The 19778-nt window shown below is 35.3% G+C and overlaps 1 protein-coding gene and 1 pseudogene across 1 annotated transcript in view; one reads left to right on the forward strand and one right to left on the reverse strand.

Moving 5' to 3' along the window:
- Positions 1 to 19778, forward strand: part of PDE3B (phosphodiesterase 3B) — a 183510-nt gene that overhangs the window by 30221 nt on the left and 133511 nt on the right. The gene's annotated exons all lie outside the window — the stretch shown is intronic.
- Positions 5127 to 9997, reverse strand: LOC132429796 (ubiquitin-conjugating enzyme E2 D3 pseudogene; annotated as a pseudogene).

Below are 19778 nucleotides of genomic sequence, written 5' to 3' on the forward strand. Positions count from 1 at the left end.
ACTTTAGTTTTTAGTTAGCAGTTTAGTGGCCTTTTGAATTTTTTTAAAATCTTTGCTTATATGAAGATCATGAAGATATTTTCTTATATTTTCTTCTAGAAGCTTTATAGTTTTACCTTTTAGGTTTGTGATCTATCTTGAATTAATTTTTGTTAATGGTGTGAAATTGAGGTCAAGGTTCATTGTTTTTTCATACTAGTTTCCAAAACTCTAGCACCATTGATTGAAAAGGCTCTCTTTTCCCCACACAGATTTTCAGTGGCATCTTTTTCATAAAGCAAGTGACCATATATGTGTGGATTTGTTTTTGGATTCTGTTTCTTTAGTATATTTGTCCATCCTTTGACCATTGTCACAATAAAACTTTTTAGTAAATGTTGAAATCTTGTTGTGTAAGTCCTTCAGCTTTATTCTTCTTAAAGATTGAAGTTGGCTATTCTAGGGTCTTTGCAGTTCCATATAAATTTTTGGATTGGTTTTTCAGTTGCCACAAAACGTCTTGCTGGAATTTTGATTAGGATTGCATTGGAGCTATAGATTAATTGGGGGGAATTGGTTGTCATAATGATATTGAGTCTTACAAACCATGAACTGTGTGTATTTCACCATTTATTTACTTCTTTAAAATTTTTTCTCATCATTTTTTAGTTTTCAGTGTAGCTATCTTACCCGTCTTATGAAAGATTTATTCATTATTTGATTTTTTGTTATTATATAATAAATGCTGTTTCATAAATTTGATTTTCCATTTGATATTACTATATAGAAATACAATAGAAAAGTCTTGAACTTGTATCAAAAACCTTACTAGATTCACTTGTTCATTGTAGTCGCTTGTTTGTAGATTCCTTTGCATTTTCTACATATATAATCATGTTATCTGTGAGCAAGGACAATTTTACTTTTTCTGATCTTTATACTTTTCTGCCTTTCTATTGCCTTATTTCAATGGCTAGAACCTCCAATATAAAATTGAATAGAAGTGAGGACAGTGGACAATCTTGTTTTCTCCCCAACTTCTGGGGAATATATTCAGTATATTGACATTAAAATTGATGTTAGCTGTAGTTGAGGGATGTGTGTGTATTATTTTTGGTAGAAGATACCTTTTATCAGTTTAAAGAATTTTCCTTCTTCTATTTCCAGATTGCTAAGAGGTTTGTAAAATTATGAATGAGTTAAATTTTATCAGATACTTTTTCTGTATCTATTAAGATGATCCTAGGATTTCTCTTTTTTATTTTGTTAATGTGGTGAGGTACTTTGGTTTATTTCCAAATGTTGAACCAACAACCTTGTTTTCTTGGAATAAATCCCACTTAGTCATATGTATTATCCTTTTTGTATGTTGCTAGATTTGCCTTGCTAAATTATTATTATTATTTTTAGAATTTTCATTAATGTTCATGAGAGATGTTGGTCTGTAATTTTCTTTTCTCATAATGTCCACGTCAGGTGTTGGTTTTAGGGTTGTGCTGGCTTCATACAATGACTTAGTATTTCCTTTTTCACTATTTGCTGAAAAAAGTTGTGTAAGATTGGTTTCTGCTACTTTTAATCTGTGGGATCATCTCTTTTTTTCTCTTATAAAATTTATGAAGTAGTCTTCAAAATATAGGGTATGGTTATCTTCTTCTACAGTTGAGGAACCTGAAGCTCAGAGAAGTTAAGCAGGACTAGTCAGCTGGTAGTTAATGATCTGGTATTAAAAACCAGTTCTGTCTTACTTCAAAACCTGTGATGCATAATGTACATGGAGGAAAGTGACTGACCAAGTGGTCATATGGAGGTCTTAAGAAATACTAGAAGTTATTCTTTTGAAAGCTGAGAGAACTTCTTTTGGAAACTTACTTTCTGCTAGTCTAAGAATCACACTCCTGATGACTGCTTCTTAGCTGTTTGTGAGGGTTGTGGCTTAAAGCAGCTAAGCTTTATAATTCTCAGCTGGCTCTGTCCAACGAAAAGCCTGTCCCTTCCAAAACTGAACAAATCAGTTTTATTTCTCTGTGGTAACAACTGGTTACTTGGAATTTACTGGAATTCCTCTTTTTCCAAATCCACATAATCCTGGCAAAAATTCTTTGGCTTTGTAGAAGTTAAGATATTTCCTAGCATATGATAGGTTCAGAGAGTCAGCTCATCCTATACTGACAGGACCAAGGATAGGGGAAAAAACTTCATACAAGGGAAATATAAGGTGATTTTTAAGACTTATCTAGTACTTTATTTCCCCCTTAGTTCAAGCATTCTCGTCAGAGAGGCTTTCTTATAAAAATAAAGTTAACTTTTATTTCACGTAGAAGCGTCTTTTCTTTCTACGGGGTACAAAGTACATGAAAAGGGGTACTTGTTTGTTGATCATTAAAAACTTCAGGTTTTCAAACAATTATTTACTAATGACATCTCATGCTGTAGCTATTTATTTTTTATTTTTAGAATTGTACTGGAAATGTTTGATTCCTTTATAATTTTTCAGCAAGTTATATAAAGTTGTTTAGTCACTAAAATTTATACTGTGCCCATGACATTATTTTATTCCCTTCGTATGAAAGCCTCAATAAGTTTTTCTTGTTTCCAGTTAACTTAATTAGAAAGTCTGGCTTCGTTTGAAACAGCTTCTCATTTTTAAAGCATAAAGCGTTATTTAGTGAAGCCTATAAAAGAATAATATGAGAGAAGGTAATTCTTTTTAGGAGAAAAATGTTCTGTGTTAGTAAAACCTCGGGATTTTAGAGCTGAAAACTTTTCTAAGAGATCATTTAATCCTTTTAGTACTTGTGATATTGATATCTTAATGGGATTATTTTGCTGACAAATATAGTATTTATTGCTTTCTAAAATCCTTTGTTAATTATGGGTGCCTCCAACAATGGAGACACAAATTTAATTTAAAGGAATAGATATTATTGAGAAAAACAATTTATTCAGTCTTTCATGCAATAAAATTTGATGGAGGGCATTACGTATTATGCCAGGTGCTCCTAGGTACACAAATGAAAGCAACACAACCATTGCTCTCAGTGGTCACAATCATTGGGAAAAAAAAAAGGAATATATATTATTTTTAGCCTTGGTCACCTTAAAAATTGGAGTTAAAGTATTGGCCCTTTTTAGTTCTGCTGGTGATAGTAGATCTTATTCTCTTGCCATGCTATAGGTCTAATTGGTTAATATGTGGACTCTAATATTTAGTAAGATTAATTATTAGTGTGAAATTAAGGATTTCATTTTGGTTTTTATATAAAGCTAGGCATAAATAGACTTCATAGTTAATTATTTATGCTGAATAATAAAAGTTTAAGTTTGGAGGTTCTATATATTATTGGGAACACTTGCTCTTAGAAGTTGTATTAAAAATTTGATAGAAAAATAGGAAGTTGATTGATTTTATTGTAATAATTTTGTGAAACAGGAAATATATTTTAAATTATCAAGGTAAACTGTCAAAAATAAGTATTTAGAAAGGAATGTTTTAATGTTGAATTACTTATGAACTGACAACTGTAATCTTTTGCCTAAGATTAATATCATAGTACAGTGCTTTAAAAACTTTCATAGCACAGGCTTGTCAGTTTTTCCCATTTTTAGGAAAAATTTTTAGGGTATTATTTCTTAAAATATTTGTTTAATAAAAAGAAAAATTACTAATATTCCAGATGAAGTTTTCTTTCCAAATGAAGTTTTCTCTTTTAACCTTACTGTGTTCTCACTTGTAATGTTCAAGTGATATTGTTGCTGGCAAGTTCTCCTGACTAGTGAATTTATTCTCCTATCATAAATGTTCTGATGTCATTATTTCCTTCTCTGTCTTTTATCATGGCTCAGTCATTTTATGGGAACCTGACACAGTGACAGGCAAAAGGTTAGCTGGAAGAGAAAAGAGATGAAACTGAAACTAAAAGTGATTCAATATATACTAAGTTATCAGTTACTACTTGCATATTATCTATGGTAAATTTTATATTTGTACTGGCTTTTCCTTGTGTTTTTAGGAGCCCTGTTTGGAGTATCTCCTTTGGTCATTTAGTTAACAAATCTAAGTGCCTATTATGTGCATAACATTTCTGTGACTATCTAGCTCATTGATTTGTGCTCAAGTGATAGTATCCAATTTTAATATTAACTTTCTAAAACATATAGAGCTTAGTCTTCCCCACATACAGGGCTTAATCTTCCCGACAAATTATATGTGTGTATTTTAATGGCAAAAATAAATGGATTTATTCATATTCTAGCTCTCTGCCATCGGCACAAATAAATAGGTTTAACTATATTTCCTGTTAGCACTTTCTGAAGTTTCATTGAATGAGATGTCTAAAATGAATAGTAGATATTATCTGTGTTGCAATTATCTTTGGATTCCAATTACTTACACCATCTCTTTACAACTGATATTCAAAAATAGTTTCAAGAGTTTGAACAATTTTAACATAAAATTTCTGTTCCGCTTTTGTAATACATTTTTATTTCCTTCAAAGTAATACATACACATAAAAAATCAAACAGCACTAAAAGATTAAAATGAAAAATTGCAGTCTCCTTTCTAGTTCTTCCCTACTCTCCAGTCCTGGTCCTCAGATATAATCACTCCGAATTCTTTTCATTGTTTCTTGTGGTATTTACATAATTTAAAATAATATGCCTCTTCTGCCAGTTTCTTGGCTTAAGTGATTCTTGTATGTTATTGAGAATTTAGGTCTCTTAGAGTCCTTCCCTTTCACTCTTCTTCCATTCTCTTACTGTAGCTATGTCACAATTTTAAAATCTATTTTTGGTGTTTACATTTTTTGATTATAAAAATATTGTTTACTGTTGAACTAAGTCTACTTTAAAAAAAAAAAGCATCCAGTGTCACTATTAAAATGTCTGAAGCTAATCTGATTTCTCTCTGGAAGTTTTTAGGATTTTCTTTATCCTGGTGTTCACAAATTTTGTGATGTTGTGCCTTGGTATATGTCTTTTTTCAATCATGTGCTGATATTTGATTTTTTTTTTTAATTTAGGAGATTCATGTCTTTTAGTTTGGGGAAAATTTCCTGTGGTTTTTAATAATTTCTCTTTTTTTCCTCTTTTCAATTCTTTCTTTCTGGACTTACTATTAACTGGCCATTGTATCTCCTATTTTGACAGTGTATCTCTTGGATTAATTGCTTAATTAAAAAAATTTTTTTTTTCTCCCCAAGTCCATCTCTTAGGATTTTTGTTTTATTTTCCTTGTTGTCCTTCACTTCATCTTCTCATCCTTCTACTGACTTACAAAATTTTTGTTATCGTAGTTTTAATTTCTCCAAGAGCTTTCTTGTTCTCTGGTTCCCATTTCAATATTATGTTTTTGTTTCATGGATGCAATATCTACTCTTATCTCTTTGAGATTATTAATAACATTTTATCCGTGTTTTCTTCTGTTTCTTTTTCCTGCCATTTCCTAATTTCTTGTGGCTCATTTTAGTCTTTGCCTTTCAATTGCAAGCTTTCATCAGATCCTTAAGAGTCTTCGTTCTCTCAAAAGCAGACTCTAAGATAGGGAGATGATTCTAGGAATTATAATCAGAGAATGGGGAAGTGAGACAGTACAAGAGGAAAACTAGTAAAGAGTATATTGACTGAGTGGATTACTACTGTGGGCAGCTGGGATTCAATATTACTGGAGACTCTCAGAGAGACTCTATGCTGTCCAGTACTAACCACTAGCCATGTACTGTTATTTAAATTTAAATTACTTAAATTAAATAAAATTTAAAATTCAGTTTTTGCTCACACTAACCACAACTCAAGTGCTCAATAGCTACTTGCAGCTAGTGGCTGCCATATAGGACAGTGCAAATATTGAACATTTCCATGCTGGTTTAGACCATGATACCACAGAATTGTCTCACTGAGGTGCAGGGAGGCTGGGCACTTTATCTACCAACATCTGTCCCTTATTGGTTAAAAGTTGCTTCTGGCACTTTTTTTTTTTTCCACACCAAAACAGTACTTTATTTTGTAAATTTTGACCCATTATTACTCCCATGTTATGGTTTTTTTCAGCTGTCAAGTGTACAAGGTAAAGAAAAAATTTAGTTAGGTGGGGGTTGTACCTGGAAAATAAATTTCTTCAACTCCATATACACGTTTCAGAACTGCTGGGTCCCAAGTCCCTCTATGAACTCCTGGGCTGCCAGTATCATGTGCAGCCTACAAAGCTACACTATCTGAATAGCTTATTAATTCTGCATATCAGGTCAATCAACGTGTCAACCTGTAACAGACTGCAAACTTTTAACCGAACATGGCAAAATATTCACTCTCTAGAACTTTACATCATCATTTGATGTCAAACAATGAAGCAAATCCCAACAGTATATACAAAAAACAGCTTTGCATTTACAAAAGATTGTTTCCCATACTGATTAATCCAGGCAGCTAACTCATTGGTTTATGCAACTTTTTTGAAGAAAAATAAATCAATTACTAGCAGAACTATTAGTTGATCACTTATCCATTGACAACTTGCATCGTTTATTCAGTGCTATATTAAATAATGTATTGGAAGATAGATTAACTAATAGCTCCAAGCCTCCTAACGATTTAAATGAAAATTACAAAATGTTTGAGACCCTATTTGGGAATACAAAGGGTGTTTGACTTCCAATTTCCATTCTGTGTAGAACAAGAACAGGTCATTCCTTTATGGACATGCATAAAATACATCACATTTTCTGTTCTGCTGATGCTATAAATTCAATACCAGTTCTCCAGCCACATCAGTTATGAGCATAAAGTATATCATGTAACCTCAAATCTCTAACAGTGGAAGGCTTACCCAAGAATGGATGCTGCTAGAATAATGCTGCTTCCTTTGATGTGATAACTCAGCATCCATCCCCCTCCCCCTCAGATGATTCTTCAGCGTGTTAGAGCAGTGAGGAATGGTTTTAATCCCATACCCAAGTTAGAGTGAAGACATTGGTCACATAATACACATGCTCCATTTTTTTTAAAAAATTCTGAATCTTGGGCAACTGTTCTCCTGTAACTACTTTACAGTTTCTAAAAGCAGTTATTGTCCAAAGCTGGAAGAACTTAAGTCTTCTCAGATGAGCATGTGAATGAATGGAGGGAGGTAAACAAAAGATAAAAAAGACGAGGTCTGATAGGGGAGCAGCTGGATAAGAAAATCAAAAAAGGAATAGTAATTTAAAGTTTATTCCAGCTATAATGCAGGTTATTCTGACTTTCAGCTAGCATCACATGGCATACTTCTGAGTCCATTCCTGAGTTATTCTGTTGTACTTATCTCTGTTTTATAGATCCGTGCAGTCTCTGGCACTAGGGGGTCATCTGGGTTTGGATCACATAGCAGTGAACAAATGGATAAAAGAAATTTAGAAGTAGTTAAAGCAGGAGACCACTGTGATCTTAGAATGTCGAGACAAATGCTGCCAATACTGTTAATATTTGGATGATAAATTTTGTTGTAAATGCAACCTTAGGTGGTTTTAAGGGGTAGTCTGTAGGAAACGAACTGTCAAAAAGAATACACCGCCTTGATATGGGCTGTCATTAGGTCCCATAATTGTAGCTTGCCAATGAAACATATCATCCCCAACTGGACCTGCAAAACATTGTGCTGCAGGGTCACGGGCCAAATCACCAAGTTCTTTATTAATCCGTTTTAGTGCCATGGTCTGTGCTTTTCGTTTGGCTATTTCGGTGTGTGCTCAAAGGTCAGGCCAAAACTCTTGATTATCCCGGTGGCTGGGAAGGATTGTCTTTTGTCTCACACCAGCTCTGCCAGACACAGGCGCAGCGGGCCGGGGCCTCCCTCAAGCTGCAGCCTGACCTCCTTCCTGCGTGGCAGCTGGTGCCTCCCTGGCCCTATGGAGCTCACGTGCACGACCTCTCCTGGTGTTCTTAACTCCCTGTTACTTCTGGCCTCTGTCAGTCTGCTATCTCACCTCTGTTTTCTACTAGGTGCCTGCTATACCAAATGCAGAATTTCTCTAGATCTCTAGTCTCTAGAATTTCTCCAGAGACCAAAATTCTGGTCTGCCAGTCTGAAGGGAAGTAGTTGCTTGACTGAACACAGTGGAGGCAGCGTCTTACCAGTATAAATATGTAGGTTTTCAATCAAACTCCCCAGATTTTAGTGGGAAATCTTACCCCAACATTCTATGGCAATTGCTATCTTCAAGTGCTAGATCTTTGGAGGGGTCTGTGAGTAAATTGACTTCCTATTCTTTTTCCTTACTGTAGGCATTTAGGTTTCAATCTTTTTTGATCTGCAAATTACCACCCCTTTGGAGCTTAAGAAAAATTATGATATATAGTGTTTCAAACATACGGAAAAGTATAAAGAAAAATATACGTGCAATTCTTGTAGTGCTGTGGTAAACCCAGCTAGGCCGTGATGTATTGTTTTGTCTTGTCTTTTCTTTTCCCTCCCTCCCTCCCTTCCTTTTCTTCTTTCTTTTCCTTCAATGCCAAGATCTTTTATTTGATTAAATTTTGGGAGACTTGCCAACACTCATTGATATCAAGGCAGCTAAGATTTGTATTGGTTTTTCTCCTCTACTTTGCTATGTTTAGTTTGGTAATATTTTATTGAGAATTTTGTGTCTATTTGCATAAGACATTTTGGCATTTAATGTTCTTTTCTTGTAACATCTGTTCTCATCTGGTTTTGATATCAGGGTAGCACTAGACTTATGAAAAAGTTGGTGAGTGTTACATCTTTTTCTGTTATCTGAAACAGTTTTTACAAGATTAGGATTAGTTGTTCCTTAAATGCTTGTTTGAACTACTCCATTTGGGGCTAGCTGTATTTTTTGTGTGTGTCACACTCCTTCCTTCTGTTTTAATATTTTTCTTTATAACACAGAAATATCTTTCAGTTAGGTTCAGTTAGTGTAAGCTCTTTTTGTGTGTCTGAAAGTTTCTTTGTTTAACTCTCACTTTTGAATGATAGTTTACCAAGATGTAGAATTCTAGATTGTCAGGTTTTTTTCTCCTGGGTTTTTCTTCCTCAAATATCTTTAGAAAATTTTCCAAATTTCTTCTTTTTTAAGTTTGGCATGACCAGGAGGCTTGGGTCTTATCTAAATATTAGGTCTGAAGGTCTAACAAATGGAAATTAATTTTTTAAATGGATATCCCAGTTTTTAATTAGACACCAGCAATATTTATGACAAAAAGTTCCTTATAGTCTCAGATACCTTTAATTTTAATGGAAACATTTCCTCCAAAAGATTAAACAAGAATTTCTGAATCATGGCTCTATATTAGAACCTACTGATTTGATTGGTTTGGGATGGGGGTCTAGGTAGGCTTGGGTTATCTTTTGATGTGTCCAGGTAATTCTAATGTATAGATAGAGATTAAGAAACACTGAGTTACAAATTGATCTGTACTTCAGTGAAATTCTAATACAAATTTCAGCAGTCTTTTTCTTTTTTTTAAAGTTACTGACAATCTAATTCAAAATTAGATTGAATCTAATTTACAGGACTTCCCTGGTGGTCCAATGGTTAAGACTCCATGCTTCCACTGCAGGGGGCACGGTTCGATCCCTGGTGCGGGAACTAAGATCCATCATGCTGTGTGGCGGCCAAAAAAAATTTTTTTTTTACATGGAAAGACAAATAATCAGAGCAATTAAAAAAAAGAACATAGTTCAGACTACCTGATTCAAGATTTATTTAATTACAGTATGTAGTAGTAATAAGATAGACATTATGGATCAATAGAATAGAATCGAGTGTCCAGAAATAGACCCACACACATAAGATCAGTTGATTTTTAGCAAAGGTGCCAAGGCACATCAAAGGAGAAAGTTACAGTCTTTTCAACAAATGTCCTAGAACAACTGGCTACTCTGTGGGGGAATAAATGAACACTGACTCTTACTCACACCATACACAACACAATGGTTATAGACCAAAATTTAAAAATAAAAAAAACTTTAAAACATCTAGAAGAAAATTCTGAAAAAAAAACATAAAAGAAAAAAAATTAACTGGACTTCATTACAATTAAAAACTTTTCTTTGAAAGCTATCAGTAAGAAAATGCAAAGGTAAGTACTAGCATGGGAAAACTATTTATAATAAATATATCTGACAAATGACTTCTATCTAGAATATTTAAAGATCTCTTACAACTCAATAAAAAGAAAACAAATGATCAAATTAAAATTAGGCAAAAAATGTGAACACTCCTGCTAGGAATGTAAAATTGTACATTCCTTTGGAAAATGTTTTGGCAATTTAGCGTATGATCTTGGAGTTCTCTCCTAAGTATTTAATGAAGAGAAATAAAAACATATATCCACAGAAAAATTTGTTCACGTATGTTTGTAGCACTTTTGTTCATAAAAGTTGTAAATTAGAAACAACCCAAATGTTCATCACAGGTGAGTGGGTAAACAAATTGTGGTATATCCCTACAATGGAATACTACTCATTAATAAAAGGGAATGAACTATGAATACACACAACATGTGTGAATCTCAGAACATTAGCAAAACCTTATACTAAATCGAAGAAGCCATATACAAAGGAGTAAATACTGTATAATTCAGTTTATATACAATTCTAGAAAATGAAAAATAATTTATACAAAGCAGATCAGTGACCTGCCACCTAGGGCCAGTGGTAGGGGGAATTGAATACAGAAGAGTTTGAGGGAACTTTTGTTGGTGATGGAAATATTTATATCTTAATTGTGGGGATATATACACAGTTGTACAATATTTGTCAAAAATCATTAAACTGAACATTTTAAATGGCTGTAAGTAAATTTGACTTCAATAAATTTGATTTTAAGAAAAGTAACACTGGATTGGACAATCTCATATTCTTGTCCAATTACCATAGTATATAATTATGTGTCCTTTTCATAAGTTTTTATTTATTACTTTACTATTATGTGTATACACTGACAGTTTAGTTTGTATTATAATAAAATAAAATTCTAAAATCAAAATTACATTTCAAGAAGGTTTGTAACTGCTCTTTTTAACCGTGTGTGTGTGTGTGTGTGTGTGTGCGCGCGCGCGCGCACGCGTGCGTATGTGTAGAGTCTTTACTATAGGCATCCTCTTCCAAAACAAAATAAAACAAAAATAAACAAACTGGGAATTGTAGCTTTATTTTACATAGTGCAGAATAAAATAGGCAAAGACAATTTTGGGAATGAAATTGTAGCTTCTAGTTTTTATTTTGTGACTTCAAATCCATGTTAGTGGTTAAATTACAGTGTTTATGGTTGAATGTGGAGTATTTATTGTGGAGAAAGTATATGTATGGTCTTGGCTCATTTACTAATAAAATATTTTAACCTTTAATTGAATGTTGCTATAGCATGGATGTTATGGATGTATGTTACAATTACATTCTGTTGTATAATACGGGGAATGTTTTTATTATTTATATAGTAATAAGGTGAAAAACTGTATACTGTTTAAAAAATATATGGATAATAGCTATTTCAGATCTTTCATGTGAGCCTATTAAAGCAAAAAAAAAGGTTAAATACTGTTTTGTATATGTTGAATTCGCTGCTGCACAAAATAGAATGCAATGACCGTGTTTTCAGAGTGTTGGAGTGATTGTAAACAGATGAAGAAGTGCTGAATCAGGCACTCTAGGACTTTGACAGTTGCCCTGGAAACAGGGTGCATTATACTTGCTAGCAATAATCTCCCTCCCTCCTTCCCTCCCTCTTTCTCTCTCCTCCCCCACTCCCTCCCTCCTCTTCCTTTCCTGTTTTTTGATGATGGCAGTGCAAGTTGAATTTGTATATTGATCTAGGCTCACACTTAATGTAAATGATTTTTTTAAATTGAGTTCAATGAAGGAAAACTAAACTGTAGTTTTAATTAGACTATATTGTACAGTGCCTGAAACTGAAAGGCTAAATAAACTGACATCTTTTAAAGTATTACATTTTCTTAGCATCTGTTATTGAGTTAAGAACGTAGATTGAAATTTGTAATTTACTAAGTGACCTTGGATAAATTAAGCCCTCTGTTTCTCAATTTTCTCATTTGTAAAATGGCAATGGTAATAGTACCACAACTCCTAGTGGTGATGTAAAGATTAGATGAGCTAATGTATTTGAGGTGCTGGCACATAATAACTTCTCAACAAATGTTTGCATATCATCATCATGATCGTATCCAAAGTAAAACAACTTCTATACCTCACTATGGCTATTTTAATATACATGTTACTAAGCAATATAATGTATTTAAAAGAAAAATGCTGGTAATGACACTTACAAATAAACAAAAAGAAGTGTATTGTAAATTTTAGATCATATATGTGGTTGAATTTTTAAATTGTGTTTATTGCCAATGTATTAGGTTTTGTAATGATCATTTAGATAGGAGCAATATTCATTCATTTTCAGAGTTTTTGGCCAGTTTCATAGATTTTTAAATAGCTGTAAAGACATAATTACAATTTTCCTACACACATATTTTAGCATTTTGGTGCAGGCTGTAGTAGATGATATCTTCAGCATCTGACAGCATGTAGTGACAATATTGATTTCTTCCTTATTCAATCGTCTAGCAAATACATATCGTGTACGTACTGTGTACCAGATGCTGGGGATATCACAATGAACAAGACAGTCAAGATTCTTGGTGTCATGAAACTACTGTCATGAAACTTAGAAATCATTGTTGGGGAAGGTACTAGGGAAGAGTGATTGGATAAAACAACACATAAAAGAACAAGATAGCTTCAGAAAGTGTGATAAGTCCTGAGAAAAAAATAAAACAGGCTGGTGGGATACAGTGTGCCTGGAAGGACTAATTTAGATTGCATTGTTATAGAAGTCCTTTGTAAGAAGATGACATTTGAGCTGAGACTTGAATGATGAGGAGACAGTCTCATGAAGACCTGGGGATGGAATTTCTGGTTAGTGGGAATAGGAGTGCAACTGCTTCTTAGACCTGATAAGCTTGGCATATTTGAATACTTTAAAAGGTGAGTATTGCTAAAGGGTAACGATTGAGTGGAAGAGTGATAAAGGAGATGGTGCGTAAAGATAGGCAGGGATCTATATTTCACATTTAGCCCTGGGAATCATTTCTTACTGACTCTGTGAACCTTGATGCCACTAGCAAAGAGAAGTATGGAAAACATGCAGTTGGTGTTAACAATGTGGCTTTTAGGAAACCAAAAAAATATCCACAGAGGTTTTCATTGCAGATTTGGAAGTATAATAAAAGAAATAATCATTAATTTCATAGGCTCTGGAGATAAATCAGGCCTGACTGATTCCTGGCTTCTTTTTAGTGAAATATCAAGGTATAAAAATTTGTTTTGAAAGCAGTGGAGGAGAAAACTTGTACATAGCACCCTTTCCTCCTATTATATATGTATTTATTGTATAACTACATAAATATATTCATATATATGGATATGCATATACATAGGGATTGATACAGACACATATATGAATACTAATAATTTTGGTTCATGTTTTGTGAATGCTATTACAAGATATGAACCTCTCATATTTATATAGAATTACCAACTATGCAGTTTGCTAGTAGTTTTCTATTTTGGATTAATGCACTTTGAGAATTAATCTTTCAGTCACTGGAATAGTGAATTAGTCACTCTTTGCTTTACTCACTTTGATAATTTACTTGAATATCATGGATTTTATGAAGGGATAGACTGATTTAAGTTTTTCCTTGTAAGTTTAACTTCTGTCATTGTTGATAGGTGATTTTTCTCTTTCTGTTTCAGGGCCACAGGCCACAAGTATCCTTTGCTCTAGTCAACCATCTGGAAATTTTATGACACTGATAATTACTAGAAAGATAATAATGGAAAAACATTAGCTAAGTGCCTACTATGTATATGTGCACAATTGATGATTTCTCCTTCTGGGTTGGAGATTAGAATTAGAATATGAAAAAATACAGTTTTATGCTCTTTCTAGCAGGTGATAATTCTTTTTATTTCACTTTCAGTTGTGATCGCTAGTTCACCTCTGGTATTGAGAAAATTGTAACAAATTTTAAAAAATTACAAACAATTCATGCTTATGGTTAGCAATTTAAATATTAGAATAAGAAAAATGGAAAGTAAAAGTTCCTGACCCCTGCAGTCTTATTCCCCAGAGATAAACTTTACTAACAGGTTCTTGTGTTTCCTTCTAGAATTTTAGATGTTTATGCAAGCATATGTAAGGGTATGTTTGCGTGTATAAATTTACATATATAGTGTATCTTCCTTTCCTTTCTCTTTTTACATGTATAGGATCTACAATACTGTTCTGCAACTAAAACTAAGTGTACCGTCACTTAGTACATATTATTGATATCTATAGACCCATCTTTTTTTTTTTTTTTTTTTTGGTTGCTTCGGGTCTTAGTTGCGGCATGCAGGATCTTCATTGAGGCATGTGCAATATTTCGTTGTGGCATGCGGGCTCCAGAGCATGTGGGCTCAGTAGTTGTGGCTCATGGGCTCTCTAGTTGTGGCACAGGCTCAGTAGTTGCGGTGCAAGGGCTTAGATGCCCCGCAGCATGTGGGATCTTAGTTCCCTGACGAGGGATCTAACCTGCATCCCCTGCATTGGAAGGCGGATTCTTAACCACTGGACCACCTGGTAAATCCCCCATCTTGTTCTTTGTAACAGCTGCATGGTAGTCCATTGTTTGAATACAGTGTAATTTATTGACCTGGCTTCTATTGATAAACAGTTTCCTTGTAATTTGTATACTTGCATCGTGTATAAGTTTATCCATAGGCATTGCCTTTAAAAGTTTTAGAGCAGTTGCCAAGTTGTCTTTCAAAATAGTAGCAACAATTTATATGCCCCTCACTGTGTTCCAGTATTTCCCTTTTATATTCTAGCTAATGCACAAAAACAGTTGACTGTAGATAGGTAAATTTTATTGATAAACAGAAATATTTTTGGTTATGGTAAAAGTACCATTTCTTTTCTTTTTTTCTTTTTTTTTTTTGGTATCTTGTGACATCTTTATAAATACATGGCAAAAGTTGAATTTTACATTTAATCTCAAAGATGGTAGTACAGAGCTCAGCATGCTTGTTAGAAAACTTATATAGGACATGAATGATCTAAAGTGGTTAAAATAAATGATATTTATTTTAATATTTAGTTATTATATGCAAGCTAAAGTTCATGTAATTCAAATAACGATAAGTACATTTTTAGACTTCTCAGCATGGACTTTTTCTGTCATTAAATATAGTTAATATAGTTTTCAAATGAATGACTAAAATGGATTTAAATTTTGCAGATTGGATCAGGCAAGAATCATCAATGGATGCTAAATCCATGGGAAACTTTTAATGAGGAACAGGATATTTCAGTGATTTTAAAGAGTATCCTTGCAGATTGCTTATTAGTTGCAAGGGAAAAAAACAATAACTATACAGAGGATAAATCAGACAACACCTTGATTGATGATCAAAATTAATAGTAAGGGGTAGATGGATATCGTGTGTTTCCAGATGTGATTCTCCAAGCAGTGTTAGTATTTCAACCAAGAATGAATAACCTAAATCTAGTTATGAGAAAAGATCAGACAAACCCCCAAAATGAGGAGCATACTATTAAAAACAAAGGTTTAGGGCTTCCCTGGTGGCGCAGTGGTTGAGAGTCCGCCTGCCGATGCAGGGGACACGGGTTTGTGCCCCGGTCCGGGAAGATCCCACATGCCGCGGAGCGGCTGGGCCCGTGAGCCATGGCCGCTGAGCCTGCGCGTCTGGAGCCTGTGCTCCGCAACAGGAGAGGCCACAACAGTGAGAGGCCCGCGTACCGCAAAAAAAAACCAAAAAACAAAAAAACCCCACAAAGGTTTATATTCTATAAAAAGTCAGTGTCATAAAAGGCAAAGAGAGGCTTTAGATAGGTTCCAGATTAAAGGAGAGTAAAGAGATGTAACTAAATGTAATACCGATTATAGATTGGATCCTATAAAAACTTACAGGACATTACTGGGTCGATTGACAAAATTGGAACAGGACAGTACATTTGATACGAGTATTTAGCAACATTAATTTTTCTGAAGTTTACTGTAGTATGGTTATGTAAGAGAATATCCCTATTCTTATAAATTTACACTGAAGAATTTAGGGATAAGAGGGTATGATATAAGCAATTTTCTCTCAAAAAGTTCAAGAGGAAAAAATAGAGTATGCTTGTAAGGGTGCATATATATGATAAGGTAAGTAGGACAAAATATATTTTAAATATTTATTTTTATTTTTAAATTTTCTTTTATTATTTTTTGGCTGCGTTGGGTCTTAGTTGCAGCACGCAGGATCTTCGTTGAGGCATGCGAGATCTTTCATTGCTGGACATGGGCTCTTCCTTGCAGCACGCAGGCTTCTCTCTAGTTGTGGTGTGCAGGCTCCAGAGTGTGTGGGCTTCTGCAGTTTGCAGCACACGTGTTCTCTTGTTGAGGCGTGAGCTTAGTAGTTGTGGCGCACGGGCTTAGTTGCCCCGCGGTGTGTGGGATCTTAGTTCCCTGACCAGGGATTGAACCCACATGCCCTGCATTGGAAGGTGGATTCTTTACCACTGGACCACCAGGGAAGTCCCCAGGACAAAATATTAACAGTAGATTAGTCCAGGTAAAGGACAGACAGGACTTCTATGCACTAATCTTGTTTTGCAACTCTTCTGTAAGTTTGCAATTATGCTCAAATAAAATGTTTAAAAAATGGATTAAAGATTTTTTTAAATAACAGTGACTTTTTTTTTTTTTTGCGGTACGCGGGCCTCTCACTGTTGTGGCCTCTCCCGTTGTGGAGCACAGGCTCCGGATTCGCAGGCTCAGCGGCCATGGCTCACGGGCCCAGCCGCTCCGCGGCATGTGGGATCTTCCCGGACCAGGACACAAACCCGTGTCCCCTGCATCGGCAGGCAGACTATCAACCACTGCGCCACCAGGGAAGCCCAATAATAGTGACTTTTAAGAGCTGTTTATAAAACTAAAGATTTTCGATCAGTGGTATTTTATTATGTATTAAGTAGGGAGAAATAATTCCAAAATCTAGCTATACCTCATTGCCAGAAATGCTAATTCTTTGTTGGAGAGTTTCTCATACAGAACAGTGTGGCTACTATGATTAGCAGGTGTTAAATATTGGGTTACAAACTAAATGTTTTTAGAATCTTGAATTGGGAAAGATTAGTGTGGGCTACATGTTAGGACTCTGAAGAAAGTGCAAAAGTTTGTGTGTTAGTAGTGGTGGTGAGGTGATATAGAAGAATTGGAAGGAAATGGCTAGAGGAGAATTCAAACTTGGAGAAAGTGAATTTGGGAGTAAATTTCCATGTAAATGCTACCACTGTAGAGCAGTGGTTTCCAATCTTTTCCTTCCTGAGGATACTTGTCTCATTAATTTTAATATTCACTACTCCCCCCCACCCCGCCGCCGACATTTTAAACCTCTGAAGTCTGGGTGTGCCTTACGATCAGTGGCACCTGACAATCAGTGTCAGAGTGGATTGAAGTCAGTTCTTCCATAAAAGATTTGTGTTTGCTTCTGCCATAGCATGGGGGCCCTAGCAACCTGAGACCATTTTAAATTAAATTTAGTGCTTGAGAATTTGGACCACACTAGTAGCATGAATTCAGATTACAACTCTGTGTTAGTTCTGGATGGCGGTTCAGATTTGAAGGGGAGTTCCCCGCCTCCCCCCCCCCCCCCGCCACTAGTGCCAAAGTTAGGAAGACAAGTTTCTGTGCTGTTGCCTTTCGTATAATAGGTTTCTCTTTTTCTCCTATATACTTTCTTTTTTTTTCTATATTCTTTTGTCATAGCTTTATTATAGGGTTTCCTATTAGACTCCCCATATTGGGCATTTTTTGTTCTTAGATGTACATAAAAATAATGGTGGTAAAATACCTTTTTTTCCCTTCCTGGCTAACTTTCATATCCTTACTATTTGGATATATGTCCTTAATTATATTATTCCTATTCATGGTTTCACAATATCTTTAATCTTGCCTGACCCAGAGGAATCCCTCTAAAAGTAAAATAACACTCTACATTTATAGTTCAAGCTCCCTTAAGCCATTTATCTTGGTGAGAGGTTGCAAAGTAGTCACCTTCAGTTTTTGGTTTGGAAGACATTTGGGGCAACATTGTAGAATAGGTGAATGAGTATACATATGCCTTGGAGTTAGTCCTGCTTTTGAATCCTCTGCAACTTACTTTAGCATGTTACTTAACCTTTCTGAACCTTAGCTTCCTCATCTAGAGAATGGATATGATAATACCACTCTGATGATGTTATTGTGAGCCTTCCACGAGGTAGTATATGTAAAGGTCTAGTGTGGCATCTGGCACAGATGTGGTGCTGAATAGTTGATTGATTTTTTTGGGTTGACTGTAATAGCTGTTGTTTTTGGTTTCTCAGAATATTCCCTTCTACTCAATCCCTCTTCTTTTAGAAATCTGTCTTGCCCACCCATTCTCCCCCTACTCTTCCACCCAACCACCAAAGGGATGGGCACATTACTCATCCTGGTGATCTAGGTTAATCCCGTTGATACAATAGTAGGTCTAAGTCTGAGTGGGCATGTGACCAAAATCCATCAGAGTCTTGTCCAGCCAGAGATCGATATGCATGTGTTGGAGGAACAGAACCTCTCTTTACACACTATTACGAGTGTGAGATTTAGACTATGAAGCTTTAGGCAGCCATCTTCCAATTCCATGTGGAGAAGTTCTGCTTAAATAATAAAGCCAAGGGGAAACTACCAGGGATAAGAGTTGGGTGTGGGGGGAGGGTGGTTAGGGAGTGACATACACACACACACACACCCTAACCAGCTGAAGGAGACCTACTTCCATTTTTTTGAGGCCCTTCTTTCTACAGTTTTTCTTTCAGAACTATGCCAATTTCCTGCCCAGCTTTATAAGCCAATGAATGCCCCTTTTGGCTTAATGTGGGTTGAGTTGGCTGTCACTTGCAATGCAGATTTCCGATGGGTATGATAATGATATTATTTTCCCCAAGAATATTTCTTGTTCAAAGAACTGCCTTTATTGCTTCCATGCTGAATATTCAAAAACTAGTGTTCAACAGGCCATTAAATGGAGGATAAATGTCTGGGTAAAGAAAGAAAAATGATGAATTTTTTTTTTTTTTTTTTGTGGTACGTGGGCCTCTCACTGTTGTGGCCTCTCCCGTTGCGGAGCACAGGCTCCGGACGCACAAGCTCAGCGGCCATGGCTCACAGGCCCAGCCGCTCCACGGCATGTGGGATCTTCCCGGACCGGGGCACGAACCCGTGTCCCCTGCATCGGCAGGCGGACTCTCAACCACTGCGCCACCAGGGAAGCCCCAAATGATGAATTTTTAAAGGAATATCCCTGAGTTTAAGCTATTTTCCATGTCATATGATTCTTTCCAGTGATGGTACAGAGAATACTGTATTGAAAGTAAACTTCTATTCAGATGTGCAAAGAAAAATTGCAGTGTAATTTTAATTAGAAACTGTCAGTCACATTTAGAAGCTCTGATTAAAGATATAATGGGCAAAATGGATGAAGTTACATTTGCAGTTTTTCGTGGGTTGGATCTTCACTGCTTTTGCTTCTTAAGGATCTCAGATAGAATGAGCAGGACCTAACTGGTCTGAAGCTTAAAGGGTGATCCAGAATGCAAGTGAGAGAACCAGAAGGGTAATGAATCAGTGACAGCATTCACAGCTGGTAAAAATGCTCTTTGTGTTCTCATTAGGGATAGTTACTCTGAATAGGGGCCAAGGATCATAATATGGCT

This window comes from Delphinus delphis, chromosome 8 (genome assembly GCF_949987515.2).
Source record: "Delphinus delphis chromosome 8, mDelDel1.2, whole genome shotgun sequence".
Lineage (NCBI taxonomy): Eukaryota > Metazoa > Chordata > Mammalia > Artiodactyla > Delphinidae > Delphinus > Delphinus delphis.